This window comes from Rhipicephalus sanguineus, chromosome 9 (genome assembly GCF_013339695.2).
Source record: "Rhipicephalus sanguineus isolate Rsan-2018 chromosome 9, BIME_Rsan_1.4, whole genome shotgun sequence".
In the NCBI taxonomy this organism is placed as follows: domain Eukaryota; kingdom Metazoa; phylum Arthropoda; class Arachnida; order Ixodida; family Ixodidae; genus Rhipicephalus; species Rhipicephalus sanguineus.
The window spans coordinates 59352429-59371739 of NC_051184.2; the positions used below are offsets into that span (position 1 = coordinate 59352429).

Here is a 19311-nt window from a genome sequence, read left to right on the forward strand (position 1 = left end):
AACGCCTGTCCAGGATGTGGCGCCATCCCCACAACATTTCACGTCACCGTAGAGTGCACCGCTGCCTACTTCCCTCCCCTCCCACCAATACTTCGGTCCACCCGTACCCCAGAGCAGTGGGAAGGCATCCTTCGCGAAGGTGCCCCCGAGGTCTGTCGGGCGCTCGTCCAGCGGGCCCTGGCTATCGCAGAGGTTGCCATAGGAGTCCCGGAATAGGGACCCTCCCCGTTTTCTTTGAACTTTATAAAGGAATGTTTTCATCATCATCATCGAAAGGCACGCGCTTTATAATGTGCAAAACACGTCTCCCTTCCGCCACCTCCTCAAATCGGTATATGTTTGCGTCTTGTGTATTTCATCGCATTTTCTTTTTCTTTTCTCCCCGTTCCCTATGCGCAACGTTACACCGACTCATACTACCACGTATGTTCCTTATGGTTCCTTACTTATGAAATTGCTTTATATTATTGCTTTCCAAGTAGGAAAAGGAACACACTCGAAGAATGTTTATTAGGCCAGGTTTGCCGATTCCGTTGTTGGTGGGCATGCGCGAGAACGCCGAGTACAAAACACGTTAACATGATGAGCTTGCCTTTATCAAACGTGATACACCAATATATAGCGTGACTTATTGACCTCCTTGACGCCTTTCGCAATGCTGTGTTCGAGCACTCCGAAAGATGACAAGATACCTGGACGTGCGATGTGCTTGATGTAGGAATAATCACAGTTGTACGTAACGCGTTACAAGTAATCGATTACTTGTAATCAATTAAAGTTTTAGTAATTTTGTAATATAATTGAATACTTCTTCGAAACTGTAACATTCTGTGTAAATAAATTACATTATCTTGCAATTGCTTACCGGTTATTAATTACATTATTTCCAAAAATCAAGTTCTAAGGAATCATCCACGGCAGTTCTCGTCCCGAAAAACGTGCGACCGCTCTCTAGCAACAGAGCCTATTTTTTCACCTTCTAGATGCGAAGCATCTTATGGCGGAGTTCAATCCGGTGGTGGTGTGCGGCGTGACCACCCCTAATGCGCATGCGCGAACCTCTCCGCACATCTCCTCTCCCACTTTCCCCTCTCCTACTTCCAACTTCCCCTCCCCTCTCCACTTCTCTCCCACTTTCCCCCTCCCACTTTCTCCCTCCCCATCTCCACCTCCCCTCCTCTCTTCCCTCTCTCCCACTTTTTCCTCTCCGCTACCCCCTCTCCCACTTTCTCCCTCTCCACTTCCCCTCCCCTCTCTCCTCCCCCTCGCCACTTCCCCTCTGAAACGCGGGCTCGACATGCCGAAACGCTCCTTCGCATCGCCTCATGGTCCCCTTTAGCGGAGATGGTGTGATTTTTCCTTGGCCTTACCCGAACGCCAGCAAGAGCGAATTGCGATGCTTCGTAGAGAACATGCGCACTGCTTCGATGCTAGTGTCCAACTGCGAGCTCGTGCGCAAGGTGTTCCTACCTTATAATATGGCCCTTCCCTACAGCGCATGCATTCAGGCAGTGTGAAGTGTAGCAGCTGACCTTTTGACAAAGAAACGTAGAAGCATCACCGACGACAACTTTGAAAACCAATTCCTGTTGAAAGTCAACAACGTATAACACTATATAACAGAAGCCATAGTAAGCCTGCCACACTCCACGCGAGCCTCCAGCGTTCCCCTACCATGCAAGCCGCAGTACTTCGTTGTAGTTCAAGCGAACTTGCGTAATTGTATTAGGGCAATAAAATTTTGAAAGAAAGCAATGCAAGCGTAATCCATTACGTTTCTGTAACTGCTCAATTACTTTCCTGGGGCTTTCATTGACCACTGTGATGAGTTAAACTTCAAAAGACGTAATCGACATTGTAATCGGTTACTTATATTCTGTAACGTATTCAGTTTGGAAGTAATTGGCCAAACTTAAATATTACGCAACCTTATAAAGGAAGGGTCACGTGTGGCGTAAGGGCAGCATACGGATAAGGCAATGAGGCGCATGCGCCGTGTCACGTCTTGTGATCATGCGCAGAAGTTTCGGCAAGAGAGTGCGCTAATCAACTGTGACACGCCCTTGAGTGCACCCCGCAATTGCGTCCTTGCCAGTAGTGTCTCGCAGGTGAAAACAGGCGCTGCACAGTTCGTACAGGAGCGTACACGACTATGGCTGAGGAAACGACGCCTCGATGGTGGGGCGGGAGCTGCACAGTGGTCGAAGACGACGACAGGTGAGGCGAAATCGAGCGTTTCTTCCGAATTATGACGCCCTGTGGCACGCCACGACATCCAGGTCACCGATCCTTCATACTATGCGTCGGCGCTTCCTAAGAAAGAGTTAACACGGGTCTGCCACTTTCAGAGACTAAGGCAGCGTGGTCACATGATGGAAAAGTTGATGACCATAGCGTCATCATGTGTTCTCAGTTTGTGTGAACCAGATCACGGAACTTGGCTGAACGAAGGAAAGACGAGGAAGCCATGGCTGTAACTTAGGCTTAGGGAGAGTTAGGTGGGAGGAAGCTCTTGCGGTTCATTAAATACAGATCACTGCCCTGTTTACGCTGCAGATGCAAAACAATGAAGCGCAAGGAAGAGTTTACTTCGAGTTTTTTGTGGAAGACTGCGCGCACAAAGGCACGCCGTGACTTAGGCTTAAAACTGCGTGCATATTTAGGCTTAACGCTGCGGGTGTCTTTAGGCTTAACACTGCTTGTCTCTTCAGACTTAACAGTGCACTAATGAATACCATAGTATAACTAAAGCGTCTTCACTGAGCGAAAATAACCTGTTTTGTTCTGTTCTAACTTTTGCTGTGGAGAGGTTGAGGTCCATATTGCCTCGGCTACTCCATATCACGAAGTTATGCAGCGAAAAAAAAAAAGAATAATACTGAACGGTACCGAAACATGAACAATCCGAAAAAAAACATAATAGCACACTGAAACCAGTTCAAATATCATACCAATACACAGTTTGCTTGCAGCAGTTCACACTGTCATAAACTGTTCACCCGCACACCTTCCTTTTCTAATATCAGTATATGCACTAACACATTTCATATAAATCAATCCCTGGCTGTCTATCACAGGCGCTTATCCAGTACGGTCTCCACTAAAAAGTCTGTCAGGAAGATGTTCGCCTTTTTCTGAAGATGCATCTCAGGCCATGGTCGTTTCTTTAATAACCAAAAAAGTGACAGTGGTCGACTAGCTTAAGAAAAAAATGTCGTGCGTACGTTCTTTGCGCAACACCGTAGGAATTATCTGTTTGCTATACGTGCACTCGCTGAACGAATTTGTTTTGCTAGATTTGGGATATCTTGGTGTTCCTACTTTGATACGCACTATCATTCGCTCGACCATTCTATCTGCAGAAGACTTCAAACGGGCTTACATAAAACGCGTCCTAAAATATAACGCTGATAGTAGGCAAACGCCGCTGTTATTCTACAACAAATATTGCTTGTTTCTGTCTGCTTTTACATTGTCCCAGGGGTAAACTGCGTTTTGTGAATACACACGAGACGAGAGAACGCAATGTTCCACAGCTGTGAAATGAACAAGCAGGCCCGTAGCCAGGGATTTTTTTCGGGGGGGGGGGCCCACTTGCTGAAAGCCTTGACTATTTGAGAAAAATTCTTATTCTCATTATTTATTTTCGGCAAAAGAACATGTATCCTAAAAATTTCGGGGAGGCCCAGGTCCCCCGGCCCGCCCGCCCCCTCCTGGCTACGGGCCTGTGAACAAGATATCGTACATGAAAAAAATTTGCAGTGGCTTAGCTCGGGCTATGCCAGGGGTATACGTAGTGTTAGCAAAGGTTCAGCTGATTATTCTTAGCTTTCCAGATTGTCTGGGATTATTAGCCTTCTTCTGTTAATTCTTCTTACGCTAGGCAACTGCTTCGGGATCCGATGAGATAAGCTTCTCGGCTCTTCTGCGCTGTTGAGCAGCATCTGCGCTCTCCTTCTCCATGGCGTTACCCACCTGCAAACGCCAGTCAGAGGCGCTATCAAGCGGCTCCAGCGCAGTGTTAGACAGCGACTGCACAGCGAAGACGAGTAGCTGCGCGCACGCCGGCGCCAGTGTGTCTGCCATGGCTACGACGTCACTCCTCTCGAATGCGCCGACCAGCAGCGGCGAGTCGCGCGCGGCGGTGGCGGAGAGCGCGTGAGATGCCGGCTCCGGTGAGCCAGCTGTGTGACATCACTGATCCTCGCGCATGCGCTGCACGGCTCATGAGGATCCACGCGAAATCTGCTCCGGCTAGGCAAGTGTAGCTAACGCTACAAAAGAAAAGAAAAAGGCACTTACGTGACCTAAATATCGCCGCAGGAAACACTATTCGCTCATAGGAATACACAAAGCGCACTGCCTCTATCCCAAGAGGGACAAAAGGCTAAATATATATTTCTTTTATTTTCAATGATCTTTCTGGACCGTCATGCGTGACGTCATGCGCGACTTACGGCCGTGCTTCGGCCTTTATTGATTTTTATATATCAACGATTTACCCACCGACATGTTCTCGTCCGGGACTGTTCGCTGATGACTGCATCATTTACTGCTCGGAAATGCCCTTTCGCGACAACTTTACTCTCCTGTGCAATCTGAGTCTTCAGAAATGACAGCTGACACTTAAGCGTGCCAAATGCATTGTGACCTCCATCAGCCGGACGCGTAGCAATTACAACTTATCATACCTAAAAGATGGCAAACTCGCGTTAAAGGCCTCGTCGTACAAGTATTTAGGCGCCATTGTTACATATTTTATTGTCGGCCCATATGAACACCACGAATGGGAAAACTTCGATTCTTAGTTACATAGATCTCTTGGACACTTGGGGCACTTCGATTCCCGCGCCGGAATCAGCGCTAGCTCTCCTTTATCCGTGCTCATTGAGCGGCCGTTCTCTTAGAAACGTAAGATAACTTACCTACGAAACCATCGTGCGCCCGCAGCTAAAATACTCATCATCATTATGGTACCCTTATCGAAGCTTCCTGCTTACCAATCTAGAACAGGCAAAGAAAAAAGATCCGCTCGTTTTGTTGTACGTAACTACAGCCACAATACAGCATAACAACGACCACAGCTGGCGTATCACTCGTTCCTCTCAATACGTCTTTCATTGGCTCTATTATACCCTCTTGGAAAAAAGTTAACCCTTTGAGAGGCTTTGTACACAATTGTGTGCACCACTTGTTTTTGCTGGTTGTGTCGACTAGTGGCTAAGAAAGCGCAAGATACGTTGACCTTTTGGTGAATCGAAGTTCCTGCGCAAGAAATGTCTCTTCATTTAGCTTCATTTTGGAGTGTAGTGTTCAATATAGTCGCAATGCTGAAGGCACAGCCATGTTCGACGAGTAGTTCGACGTGCCGTTTTCGCAAACCACAACAAAAGCACAATTTTTCTTTGCTCAAGGTGCGCATAACCAAAAACGAATTTGTAATCAATTTCAAACCTGATTATATTTATGCAAAAAGAAAACACGGATAACTTGAAAATAGACATTTAATTGAAATTTCATTAGGAAAAATTACAAGAACACACATAAACCAAGGTATTGTGACAATATTTTTGTCAAATTACAATATCGAGTGCCTTCAGGTAATCTTGTGTCAGTTAGACGCATTTACACACAGTTCTTTAAGGGTTGCGTATGAATTGGTGAGGCACCTTCGCACGAGTGGTGTCAAGCCTGGAGGAAGTGCGGAGCTAGGCGGCCTGCCTTGTTTTTATTTATTTATCTGTTTATTTATTTATTTATTCATACAATTATTTATTTACTTCTTTCGTTCCTCCTCTCTTCATCTTGTTCTGTGTTCTTTCTATCCACTTTTTGTGTCTGTACCTTTCTTTTTTGTCTTTCTCTTCCTTTCTCTTTGTCGCTGTTTCTATTTCCCTTTCTCTTTCTTGCTTTCCTCTCTCTCTATTTTTCTCTCTCTTACTTTTTCTTTATATCTCTTATTCTGTCTTGCCTTTCTTTCTCTCGCTTTATTTTTGTCTTTCTCTCTCTCTCTTTGTACTTGTTCTCTCGCCCATCAGAGTTATTGCATCCCACGCCTGACTAACCGGCGCACGTGTTCTAGGAGCGAAGCAGAAGATCAAGAGGACGTAGAGAGCGCGCGCCGGTTCATGATGATGACAGCTTTTCTGTTGGCTATGCACGGACTAACGGTCGCTACTGCACCATGCCGCTACTGCACCAGACCGTCGGTACAATAATCACGAAAACGGACAAGAGGGTGTTCAATTCAGCAGCACTTCCACGCGCCATTATTTTATGGCATGACATTCCAGACGATACTGCATCCCTTTGCAACCATGAATCATTTAGCGATAGAGTGCGTCACCAATTGGTGTAATTGTACCACGATATTATATAAACATTTTTTGCGAAGTCCTCTAATACATATGTGTTTTGTGCTATAGAGTGACCCTTCGAATTATTCATCCTGTTTCTCGTATGATGCCAGAGTATCACATCCATTATGCTCTTTCTATCTCTTCCTGCCGTGCACAAATATTTTCCATGCGGCGAAAACGTTGAAAGACGCCGGTGTAAGACTTCTAAATGGACTGTCAGTATAATTTGACCTTTGGGATGCCACACGGAAGCCTTGTTCACAGTTAAGGGCGAAAAAGGCAAAGCGGCAAGATACGTGCGTGCTTTTAAGTAAAGAAATCAAACGTTTTATTCTCGTCCCTCCTTCTCTGACAAGTGAAAATAAAGCTGAACGAACGAACGAACGAACGAACGAACGAACGAACGAACGAACGAACGAACGAACGAACGAACGAACGAACGAACGAACGAATGAATGAATGAATGAATGATGAACAAGTCAGTGGCTTTATTTTGAGCCACTTCATATAGAGACAACGGCACGCGCCTAGAACCTCAACGACAGAAATCTTAATCCGATATACGCCCGCACCGTACGCCATGTACTAAACCGCATATTACTTCAGGCCCTTCCTTTTTTGCCCTTCATGGTGAACAAGGCTCCCGTGAGGGAGACGAAGCGTCAAAGAAATTTTATTTTCGGCTTGGCGAGCTTCTTTCAAAGTTTTCAGAAATGTTTAATCGCGACCCCACGTGATTTCGCCAGACCCTCGACATTGTTTCCAACATATATGCGTGTACTCCTGCAATTTTTGTATATTTGCATCACGCTTGTCTTATTCCTTAATTCCTTTTTGAAGCTGGAAGGATTCTTGCATAAATAAACTAGTAGTGTCGCCCACCGTCACCTCAGCTGCGCCAAAGAATCAAAGATGCGGCGCAGTTATAAAATGAAATCCCTAGGTCTTGAATCCATGAATTATGCTTTATTGTACTGGTCTAGCGTGGATATGCAGCTAGAGTCGACACAGAAGCCAGAGGAATCAGCAAGCCCACTGGACACGACTACAGGTGATAGCAGTGACACAACCGCTCCGAGTACAAGCAGTGCATCTTACCTGCCGCAGAATCCAGGGTGAGTGAAGGTTGAATGTTCCAATCGAATTAAGCCGTACAGTGAGGCGCTTACACATGCAGGGGAAGCGATATTGTTTCCACCCAAAGGGAGGAGCGGTACATTTTTTTTTTTGGTGATCATATTCTCACTGTACGCGCACCCACACGCAGACGCATACGTAAGAGCGGCATCAAGAAATGTTCACTGCAGCGCAGCCATACCCCTTCCCTTATTTTCCAGTGGTGCCCTCTGCCGTTTTGGTAGCCTTTGCTAAGTGGGCGGAGCTTTGCGTTGTGATCCAGGATCTCCAGGATGAAAGCCTCCGAGATCGAGATGCGTACGGAGACCATACCAAAACGTCTCGCACGTTTTCCGTTTGGGCAAGCGCGCATGCTCCGTGGCACCGTGACAAATGAGTATTCGCTGCTGGTGCTGAATTACGCTAGCGTTGCCACCGCGACCGCTTGTTTAGTGGGTGAAGCACCATTCGTGTCCAGGGACAGGGGGGGGGGGGGAGGGTGTAGGTGGCTGCGTATCTCGAGCAGCAACTGCGAACTTTGAAATTAGGGCGTGGTTGGGAGCGCTGCCGCGCACTCGCTATCTCGACAGACATTACTAGTGCTCAGACAGCAGTAGTGCGACAGGCATCAGTGCTGTGCTCTCACCGCTTACTTCGCGTTGAAATGACAGACAGCAAGAAAACGACTTCACTCACTGGAACGGCCGTATCCGCATCAATCAGCGTTTTGTGAGTTACGCGAGATCGGATTTAAAAGAGTAAACTGGTAGCTTTACTTGGTCTAACATTCCAGTTTGTTGCTATAGAATTCATTGCTTCGTCCTTGCGGTGAAACTGCGATTCTTTTTTTTTGAACCTGCAGGATCCCAGCCGGCCCACTGAATCTCCAACCAAACACCGCATACGGTACGGATGCTACCACATGTGCCGTTGTGCGGAATTCGCTCAGCGCATAGTGTTTATCACTGGCTGAAGGCCAGAGCAAGGAATTGTAAATTAGGTCGATATCATTAACAACAGTGAATGCGAACGACCACACACGTTCCGTCTGGTTTCCTTAATCGGAAGATGGAGGTATATCAGTGTGGGCCTCGCTGCATTCACATGTTGAGCTTATTCTTCCATTTACAACATTAACTTCACGAGCCTGTAACTATTCGGCTATACCTGACTCATGGGTCATTAAACGACACGCAACGCTATCTATAGTATACGTGGGCAGCACCAGTGGAATGGACACTATTTTGTTTTCAGGGCCCATGGGTATGTATACGAATGGAATTGCCGGTTGCGTGTTTCCGTACTACAGGAGCAGTCACTCTTTCACTGCTCTCCAAGCCATGATGACACATCACCAAATGGCGGAAGCATGGAGAAAGACAGCGAGGTGAGCCGATCATAACGAAAGCTATGAACGCATCTTTATAACAGCTAAAGTAGAGTTAGGGAGCAACAGTTAACAGTTGGGGTTGTGAGGTAGGTTAGAGTGTAGTGAAGGATTTAACACTTAGGTTGAGGCCCTTAGTCAGGTGCCATTGTGGCTCGCTGCCCTTTCGTCCTTGTCCACGTGGGCAGGAAGTAACTCACTATCAAGAATTGTTCTTAACATTTAAAATACTTTTCGAAATTTAATAAAGGAAATCATTTTGTTCTTTACAACATTTCATTTGTCATTAGGGGTATCAGACGTGATCTCAACAAAAGTTGTGGGTCCATACGTTAGTCGGAACATCTTTTACAGGATGCTGGTTGGGGTGTCGTGGCCCCCTAGTGTGCCCTACAAGTAGTCCTGACGGAACGCGACATGTTCCTCTTGGGGTGGGGGGGTAGAGATGAAGGGTTTCGTTTCCCACGACACGCAAACTTCTTGATGAATTCGAGGATCGAATTCCGCAACTTTCTGCAAACGCACCACGCGAATACTTGCATAACTGTCGAAAACACCTCCAATAGTCTACAAAAAAATAAGTGCGAATAATGGCGGTGCAGGGAATACGTTCTTTCATTGAGCGGGCGTGTACGCCCGGCCGGTAAATTTGTTGCTATCGCATTCACCGCTTCGCGCTTGCGGGAAACTGATTTTTTTGCCACTGTTGGATTCACACATCCTAATACCTTCGCATGTTTTGTGCCTGCAGGAGTGAAGATGCCACGTGCACTGCCCAACGCCACCCTTGTGACGGTGCTGCTTCCTCGTACGGTATGTGGCGGAGGCTTTTACCAAACTTATAGCATTCTTGGCGGTGGAAAGAAGCGCAGGACTAGGTTGTCTTGTCTTACGGAATACGCAACCCTTGATATGGACATCGTGCAGTATAAGGACAGAAAGCAACGCGATCCCTTTAGTTGAGACACTATCGCGTTATTATAGAAATTGTGATATAGATGTCAAAAAAGTAAAGTGGATCAAAAGACAACTTGCCTCCTGCAAGAACCGAACCTGCAGCCTTCGGATTACGCGCCCGATGTTCTTGCCAAGTGAGCTCGGTGGTCCCCTCGTCCACCTGGTGTCAGGTGCCATGTGACACCAGCTGGCAAACAGGGTTCCACACCCGCCGTCATGGCTGCGAGAGGCGCTGACTAACATTCGCAGGCTATGCATTCACCTAAATATCCTCAAAAAGTGTACCAGGGGACGACCGCCGCCGTAGCTCAATTGATAAGAGCATCGGGTGCCTACTCCGAAGGTTGCACGCTCGCTCTCTGCCGGGGGCACGTCGCCTGCACCCGCTTTTTCGCTAAATGAAGTTCATCAAAAGTCTGCAGTTACAATTAACCCCTCTAGCCTTTTTAGGCTCACCAATTCAAACCTGGTCACGAAGTTCACAACGGTACATTATATTATCCGAAACTAACGCCAATACACAGCAATAAACAAAGCCACAAGTGCGTTAGAAGCAGTAAGTACGAAGCTTAGGCAAATCGGTGTACTACCCATCATTCCCTTGCTGGCTGAACGGTCACAGCGCCAGAGTTTCCTCTATGCAAGTGTAGGAAATTCTATGTCCTTTATTATACAACTGGTTTACATATAAAATACAGCTGTTTCGCCACTTGGCATCATTTTTATCGTTGGACGAGCGTACAGACATACAAAAACGCGGCCTCCTAAACGCAAGCCTCGGGAGCAGTATTCGCTTTTGCCGCGCACTTAATCGTACGTCCTGACGTAATGCGCTGGTTCATTCGGGTTGTGCACACGTAGTAAATGACCACAGACTACGATCGAGATAACGCAGAACGACCATTCAATGCATAAAGCGTGTGGCACCTCAAGAACACCACGTACACTAGGCACACAGGAAACGTAATCAACACAAACACCGGAAAAGGAACAAGGACAGAGAGCGGCGTCATGTTACCGGCTAATATGTATAAGCGCCTGCGGCACTATTCTACAGGTAAACTGAGCGAAGGGGCAAAGATTCCTGCACACAATTCTCTATAGGGCCATAGAAAGATGAGATTATCACTCTTCAATGCATATGAAATGAGTGTCTCAATTAGCGCCACTGTCCGCCTCAGTGGCTGTCTGTTTAGAGGCCCGTGTCCATTGGGATACCAGAGCACGTTAAAGAACATTCCAGATATTAGCGATATAGGACTCAGCTTCGTGACGTCACGGACTCAGCTTCGTAACGCACTCGTCATACGGCGTGGGGTCAGCGAGTACGTCGCTGCCGCGTAATCGCCACGGTGGTTAACCTTTATCGGAGTGATGACGACGTGGCACCGAAGGTTATCGACCTCCGTGCCCGAATAAAGATATATCCCGCACCCGATGTACTGATAACGCTAACGCAACTTAACGAACTCGTTTTCCCACTATGCTTGTACTACAACATGACCGCTTCAATCACGTCAATTCGATTCGTTGTGACCACGCTGTGATCACCCCCTCGCCCCCCCCCCCCAGCCTCCGAAAAGCTTTCTCCAACTCCATGTACAAGCCATAAATTATGGCTATTTTTGCGCAAGGAAATAACGAGGGAAGGGGTCCAGGGATCCCTCGTTATTTCCTTGCGCAAAAACAGTCATACTTTGTGGCTTGTACTTGGACGTGAACCGACTAGCCCAGCAACGTGTACTTCTAGATTACATTTCTCCACCTCACCTGGTCTGCACTGCCTTGGTGATCGGGCCACCATTCACCGAGCGACGATGCCACGTGATGGCATCACATGATGACGCCATCACGTGATGATGATTTTTCGCATCACTCGTTCCGACGCCGCCTACGCACGGTGCCCCCGACGGTAAATTTTCGCGTTTGATGAGGCGTCCAAGTTTTCTGCCTAAAAACACTAAGGGTCAGTATGTGCATCGCTGAGGCAACGCGCACAAAAAAACACACGAAACCACGTCTATGCGTTACAAAGCGGAACGGGAACTGTCCACCGCAGCTTAAAATGTAACGCGGTTTAAAATGTAACGTGCTCCGAAAATCCTACAGGCCACCTGAGCACGTACAGTACGGTCCACTCTTAGAGGTAACACGCGAGCGCGTGGCCGGCTGCCCGCGAAACGCTAACTGCTGGGGAGATATGTAAATGCATATCTCCCCAGCATGCAGAAACCAGTCCAGTTAAACCTTGCGAAAGAGTGCAGCAATAAACAAATGCGGATATTTGTTTTCTTTCAATATCAATTCAATGGACAGTCTCGATGGGTTTATGCCGTCGGCGCCATGTCCCTCCCGTATGGAGTCCGAATTGATAAGATCCCCCCACGCATCTTATGTTCTACCGCAGGTAAAAGCGCGCGAGCGGGGGCGACGAACGCGGCCGAAGCAGAGATCAAACGAGCCGGCTCATTTCCGTCGCTCAGAGGGTGCATGCGATAACATCACCCCTCCCGGGAGGCCTGCCGTCGAAGCAGATAGGAGACGCCCCGCCCGTCTTTAACGACCAGGAAAAGACGAGAGGTGGGGGGGGGGGGGAGGTGTCGAGCGAGCAGCCATTTTGAACTTTGAATCTAAGGACGCGGTCGCGATCGATGGCGCGCGCGCTATCTCGACAGCCATCACAGCGGGCGGCTCGTATACCCTTCTACGTGCTGCGCTCTCAACGCGAAGTGACTATGCGGACAGAGCATCTCTCCCTGGAGCGGCCGTATTCTCTTACACCAGCGTTTTGTAGTTACGCGAGATCGGATACAAAACAGTTGGCTGCCAGCCTCACTTCGTATAACACTACAATTTGTTGCTATCGCATTCACTGCTTCGCCCTTGCGGCGAAACTGTGACTTTTTTTCTGCCTGTTGACTGCCCGGAGAGCAGCAGAGTGACGGCTAGACAAATCGCACCCCGAAAAACGGGAACCGCTTTCTAGCGCTTTCCAATAAATGCCTGGCGCATGGGCGGAGAACTAGCAGACAACGCCGGGCGCGCGGCCCTTACAAGTGTATGCGCCGAATTTAGAAATGTCGCTGCTAGTCAGCGCGGCACGGGCTGTCAGCCACGCGCCCGCGTGTTCCCCCTAAAAGTGGACCGCACTGTACAGTCACTCTTGAAGCCAGAGCATCCGAAAACAGGAAAATTTTTTTGGTGCAAAGGTAGTGTAAAAACAAGTGTATACAAAGAAAGTATAATGCTCGTTTTTATGCCCAAGACTGGCGCACCTTATCTTTCTTTTTTTTTTTCAGAAAGAATAGTGTGTTACGGGTGCTTTGTTCGCTTCCTTCTTATTCTTTTTTTTGCAGTGAATGCGCATGCGTTTTAGTGAATACCGCGCTGCTGCGAATACTCGACAGTACTCTTGAAACGCAGTGTCGAACATGGCTGAGGAAAGAAACTGTGTAAACACGCCTCCTGCGCCTACCAACATCGACAGATCGCCGAGCGCAAGCAGTTCAAGTTCGGATGATAATCCGCCTTCTCAGTTGAACCTTGATTGGTAAGCCTTTCTCTATGTGAAAAACTTCGCTAAAATTACGCTACCCGTAGCCACATCCCCCGTACTACCCGCACTGACCCGCCGTGTTAGCTTAGCATGCAGAGTGCGCTGAGTACGGCATATTTGAATCAACTGGCAGGGTGAAAGCGAGCGCGTGGTAAGCCTTCGTGGCCATTGAGCACTTGTGCAGCGTCCTACATACCCTACTGAAAGCGTTCCGTATGCCAGTACCATAATTTCATATGTTTCGTACGGAATCCACATGTTTTCCGTATATTTTCCATATATTTTCCGTACATTTCCGTGTGAATCATACGGAAACATACGGAATTATGGTACTGACTTACGGAACGTTTTCAGTAGGCTGGCCCAGATATTGGGGCGCAAGTAATTCCGTTGCCGTTTGGTTGACCTAGAACGCGTTGCAAAAATTGCATAAAATCGTTGCAATATTACGTGCATAACCTAACAATAATTTAAAAAAAAACACACTCTTAAAGGGACCCGTAGCACATCTTCAGCATAGGGCGTAGTTAAAGACACTAGACTTTGTATAGAAGAAAAACTGGAGATGGGCGAAGCATGCAGTGTGCGCCGGTGTTTCCTACAGCAATATCACTGCTAATGGGCATTGATAGACAGAAGAAAGATTAGACACAGAAACCCGCAGTCCGCATTTCGGTAACGAGCACGCTGAGAAGCTTTAGTGTTCAACTACGCACAAGAGAAATCTTTCACCAGCCCTACATTGCAAGTCAAGATCCAGTGTCTATATATACGGGGTGGCCGGTTAACAGTTGTGCACCGCGAGCAGCCGGCGTCTTCAATCAAGAAACATGCTAGCAGACACTGCCTGCGTCGGCGTTGTCTCTCGCGGTCGAGGGCGCGCTCTCGTTCCTCGTGAGAGCTTGTGGTTCAGCGTTCATCGCAGAAAGAACGCAGCGTTCATCGCAGCGTTCATCGCAGAATGACAAGTGACCTCGATCAAAGATCATATCGCCTTATCAAAAATAGCTGATCACCGACAAGCCAACGATCGAGAGAGCACCACTTATTGGAAAACAGTGCATACAAATACACGCGTGACCGGCGCATCTCCGAAGGTTGTGCGTTAATCTGCGCCGGGTTTTTCGTGTATGACTACGCGATCTGTGAGTCATAAGAAGCTTCCGCTTGAAAACGAGACTACGGATGGAGGTGCTGTATGATAGGATTTATTAATAACAACATTGACGACTTGTATATATAGAGACCGCCGTTCTTTTATATCATAATGCTCTCAAAAACTGCATGCCCCTTTGTGATGTTTCTGTTGCGCTGGCTGCGGTACCCTTAAATCCTATTTATGCTTGACCAACACGTTATATACGAAAATTATCAACCAGGAGAATGTTGTCCTTGTAACCACATATGTTGTTGTTGAAAAAAAGCGGATTTAATTAATATGAAATAGTCATTCTTCCAATTGGGTGTCCAGGAAACCACACGAGGGGAATACGTTTGTCAGCAGGATCCTTAGCCGTTCCAACGAGGACCCATTCGCCTTGGCTCACGACACGATCGCCTACGACATCCACCATATCAGGTGCGTATGTGGCCAGAGATGTTAGGACCGCTGGCGTAATACACACACAGCTCAATTTGCCACAGCGGAAGAAGCCAGCGCCTTCGATTCAATATCACGAATGCATGCTGTCAACGATGACTCGATTATTCTAAGGCTCGAAAAGTAACACAGATAGTTACGTTGTGGCTACGTGTGAGTAACGCATCGATAAAGCGCACGGCTGGAGGTCTGGATACTAACTGAATAGCGGTGCATTCAGAGTTCACCACAACATTTATGTGCGTAATAAAGAACCTCGGTTGGTCAAAGGTTATCCGCTGTGGGCCACTGCGGCGTGTTCAGACCCAAAATGATATTTATCATGTATAGGTTTGCAGTGAAATCGTGCCTTAGGCGATTTCCCTTTGCTGCCCCCCCCCCCTCTCCTCAAGCACTAGCTTGGCCTGCAAAGCACTTGACGACGCAAGTGAAGCAGCTAAGCAAAACTTTTCGCAAGACATGTCGAGAGTAAGTGATGGTTTGTTGTTGCACGCTGCCACTCTATCGTCGCCAGCGCGAAGTCAGCGATGCGAATGACAGTAGGTTGGGTCGTTCCGTACATAAGCAGAGACAGTGAAGAGATCGAAGACGTGCGCACAAAACAACTTTACTCTAGTAATATTGCAGCGCAAGGAACCTAGTACAACACTTAATATCAACTAACAAAATACTTGTAAAATCAATAAACTAGCTTACAAGAGAGAAGTACTAAAAACTACACAAAACTAACAAACAATATAACTACTGAGGAGAAAGTTCGGAGATATAAACAGGTGAAGGCATACGCGTGATGACCGGCAGCGTTGAGTCAACGAGGATCGGATGCGAGGTCAGAGATAGTTCTGGCACAGCGGCGATGTCGCCGGTGTTGCAACGCTGGTGTTTCCGCGAGGCTAGTGCTTGAAGGCGATATTGGGCAGCTTCAGCTAAACCGGGATTGAAGTTCCGATGCCTACGTTGCAGACGTTCATTTCACGTCACAACTAGACGAACGGCTAAGTGTAGGTGGCCAGCCAATACAGAGCCACACTAAAAACTTATGGAAGGGATACTTCTTGATCTGCTTCTACACCATGTTGTTCAGCAACTAGACTGCTTAGGATGACATAATCCAGCGCTTAAATCACCCTCGTGTCCCCTCATTCTCTTGCTGGGGTAAAAGAGACCTCCACATGAGTCAAATCGTGCGCGTTTATTTGTCAGGAACTCGGCCCTAAAAATATATTGGTCACACCCCTTTTTAATTAGGAGAGGGTTCTCATTTGAGCGAGAGCGACAACCTGTTGGGGTGCTCTCATACATCTTGTCCACCAACAGGGAATGGTCACTCTCCTTAGCTCTCAGCCGGTGCGTCTTGCAGTCTGCAGCTTGTTCGGGGTGCATCGCGGCCTTACGCGATCTTGTATGCGCCCGTGTATGAATACCAGTGGATAGTCACAAAGTGAAGATTTCGTGAAAGGGAGAGAAAAGTAGGGGAAAAAATTTGGGCATTTCGAAATTAAGAAATGTTTGTTCTGGGCTCAAAAGTTAAATAATGAAATATTGAGAGAGCGCCACAACCCTAGCCACTCTTTCTGACATCGAGAAGTCATTGAGGGCAGCGAAAAAACGAACGTGTTCTTCGCACAGCCTTGGGGGTGTTGGCTTTTCTTTTTGTGTAAAATAATTCAATTCTCTAACAACCACATTGAAGGTGTCAGCAAAACTTCTTCACGAGTTCTAACGACCCCGTACAGGTGTTTTAGTCGAACTTCCTGCTTCACACTTTTTATGAACAATGGAAATTTTGCCTCGTAAAAGTATTGTCGCGTGAACAATTTTCCTGCTTTCAGGGCATGTAGATCAGGTACAATCCGGAAGCGATTTCTGGTTTCCGATGGACAACACCAGTGCGTCTCACACACTAAGTTCGAGCCAGGAGAGCGTGGCGCAAGGACCAGGCATTTTCGGAAACAGTGCAAGGTGAGCCCATTCATGGAATCGCCTCACCCGCGATGGGCGTCTAGTGGTTATGGTGTTCGACTGCTCATGCGAAGTTCGCTGGATCGAATCCTGGCTGCGACAGCCGCATTTTCGACGGAGCCAAAAATGGTTGATGTACTTAGATTTAGGTGCTCGTTAAAGAACCCCGGGTGGTCGAACTTTAATAGCCATCCACTGTAGCGTCCCTCATAATCATATCGTAGTTTTGGGACGCAGAAGTCTAATAACTGCAAAGCCTAATAAATGAGTGGGGGCTGCCTCACTCGTACGCACTCGTATATATGTCGTCTCGTCCTAACACAGAACAGAAGCCACTAAACGTACGACAAAAGACAACCAGTATCCGACCAAAAATTACGCAGGCACGAATTGCTCTTGCCTGGAACCACAAATCCGTTTTCATTATCGTATTGTCATCGCTGGCAGCGTACAACCTGGTACCAATGTGTTTCTCTTTTAACCTGCAGGGTCCCTGCCGGCACACTGAATCTCGAAAGCAATGCCGCCTACGGTAAAGATTTTTCCTACTGTGTGTGTGGAACGTTCCTCGGCCAAAAGAATAACTCGAGAGTACATTCCGTCTTCTAGGCAATTGAGGAATGCATTTATTGCATTTATATGAAACACATTCGACCTACGTCGTCTCTGAATTATTGGTTTAAGGCAAGGGCAATTTGTGTAAAGGTAACAAGTCGGCCAATTGACTCAACCGTCGACTCATTCGGACTATCTCAGACTCAGATAGGGCTTGAGCGTCAGCCTTGATTAGTCCGGTTGAGGGAAATTTTAGTGCGTCTGATGCCGAGTAAGTCCTTCTGAGAAAATTTCTGGTGAGTGCGAATCTGAGTGAATCCCGTTCAGAAGAATTTTAGTGAGCCTGAGGCCGGACGAGACCGGGTGAGAAGAAAATTCGGCAGATCCCTTGTACCGTGGGAATAGGTGTAATGGCAAGCATGCGGCGGGAAGGTGAATATGGCGTAATTTTTTTACGTTGAGCATTACGTTTAGAAATGACGCTAAAGATAGGTGCATATGGTATACGCACACGCATGTTGAAGGGTCGCACGTGTGATGTAAAACCAGATGTTTACAGTTGAGTAACGATGCCCACAGCAACACAGGTATTACCAGCATCAGACACAGCAAGCCCATAGGTACTGCTTCTCTTTCACTTCTCTTTCGCACTCCGCTTTCAGTGCCTACGTACCCGACCATGGCCTGGAGTAGCGGTCCCCCAGTAATGGCATCCAGTAGCGGCGTATGTCATTCAGTCCCCAGTACAAGCCGCGAAGGCATTGAAGAAACCATGCGGGGATCCGACGCGAGGTGAGCCCAAATGCGATGTAGTCCTCTTCACTGCGGCAACTCATGGCGCACAGAATGGCGTCTGCTGTTTTTCCGCATACATTCCGATTGATTGGCGTCCCAATTATTCCAATGACACTGCATTAGCTGGACCTTTCAGCGTACATCGTTTAGGTCTCGAATTATTGGCTAAATACGCGAAGACTGAGAAATCCCTTAACACCCAAATTATGTCGCATTGATGAGCATTGCCGCGTTTAAAGAAGAAACTAAATATTATGAATTCTAGTGAACAAAGTACTGATAAATCCTTGAACAGGGATTTTAGCTGGAGACAACGTTTCGACAAGTGGTCTGGAAGGCAACTTGTTGTCATTGTGTTGACTACAATAGTAGAGACTTTAATTGTTCTTGTCAATAACAACAGAAACAGACCTTGAAAGACTCCCAACTTACCATTATTGCCAAGGCAGGAGGAGTCCCGAAAATGGCTAAAACCTATTCGTGTTTCGGCATAATAGGCTTTTTTAGTGAATATATTTTCGCGGAATCCCTCTTTCCTTCTGATACACCCAGTTCGTCACGGCGGCCTCTACCCCCAACTCCACTTTCGCAGTTCCCCTTCCGCTCTCTCCTGTGGAGGAAAGGGCACGGAGCATGTACATACGAGTGCTAAGGAAATCAGTTTCAGCCTTGAAGAAAACAAGTCCACTTGTGAAAACTTTGGCTCGAACACCCACCCTCTCTAGAAGAACTTGTTTTTGGGCGAGTTGGTGCCTTAGTTTGCTGAACATATCGTAAGTGGCGCGAAGCTAGGAACATGAAAAAGGGCCGGAAGAAAGAGACAGAAGAGCGCCATAAGAAGGGTTTCCGGGAACAGACAAGCCCGAACCCACTGTACTAGAAATATACTCTAGAAGAACTTGTTTTTGGGCGAGTTGGTGCCTTAGTTTGCTGAACATATCGTAAGTGGCGCGAAGCTAGGAACATGAAAAAGGGCCGGAAGAAAGAGACAGAAGAGCGCCATAAGAAGGGTTTCCGGGAACAG

The 19311-nt window shown here is 47.4% G+C and overlaps 1 long non-coding RNA gene across 1 annotated transcript; it reads left to right on the forward strand.

The window, feature by feature from the left end:
* Positions 1–7313: 7313 nt before the first annotated feature.
* LOC125759834 (uncharacterized) lies at positions 7314–8857 on the forward strand. Its single transcript, XR_007417540.1, has 3 exons — positions 7314–7474; positions 8338–8381; positions 8730–8857. It is a non-coding gene; the product is annotated as an uncharacterized LOC125759834 (long non-coding RNA).
* Positions 8858–19311: the final 10454 nt, after the last annotated feature.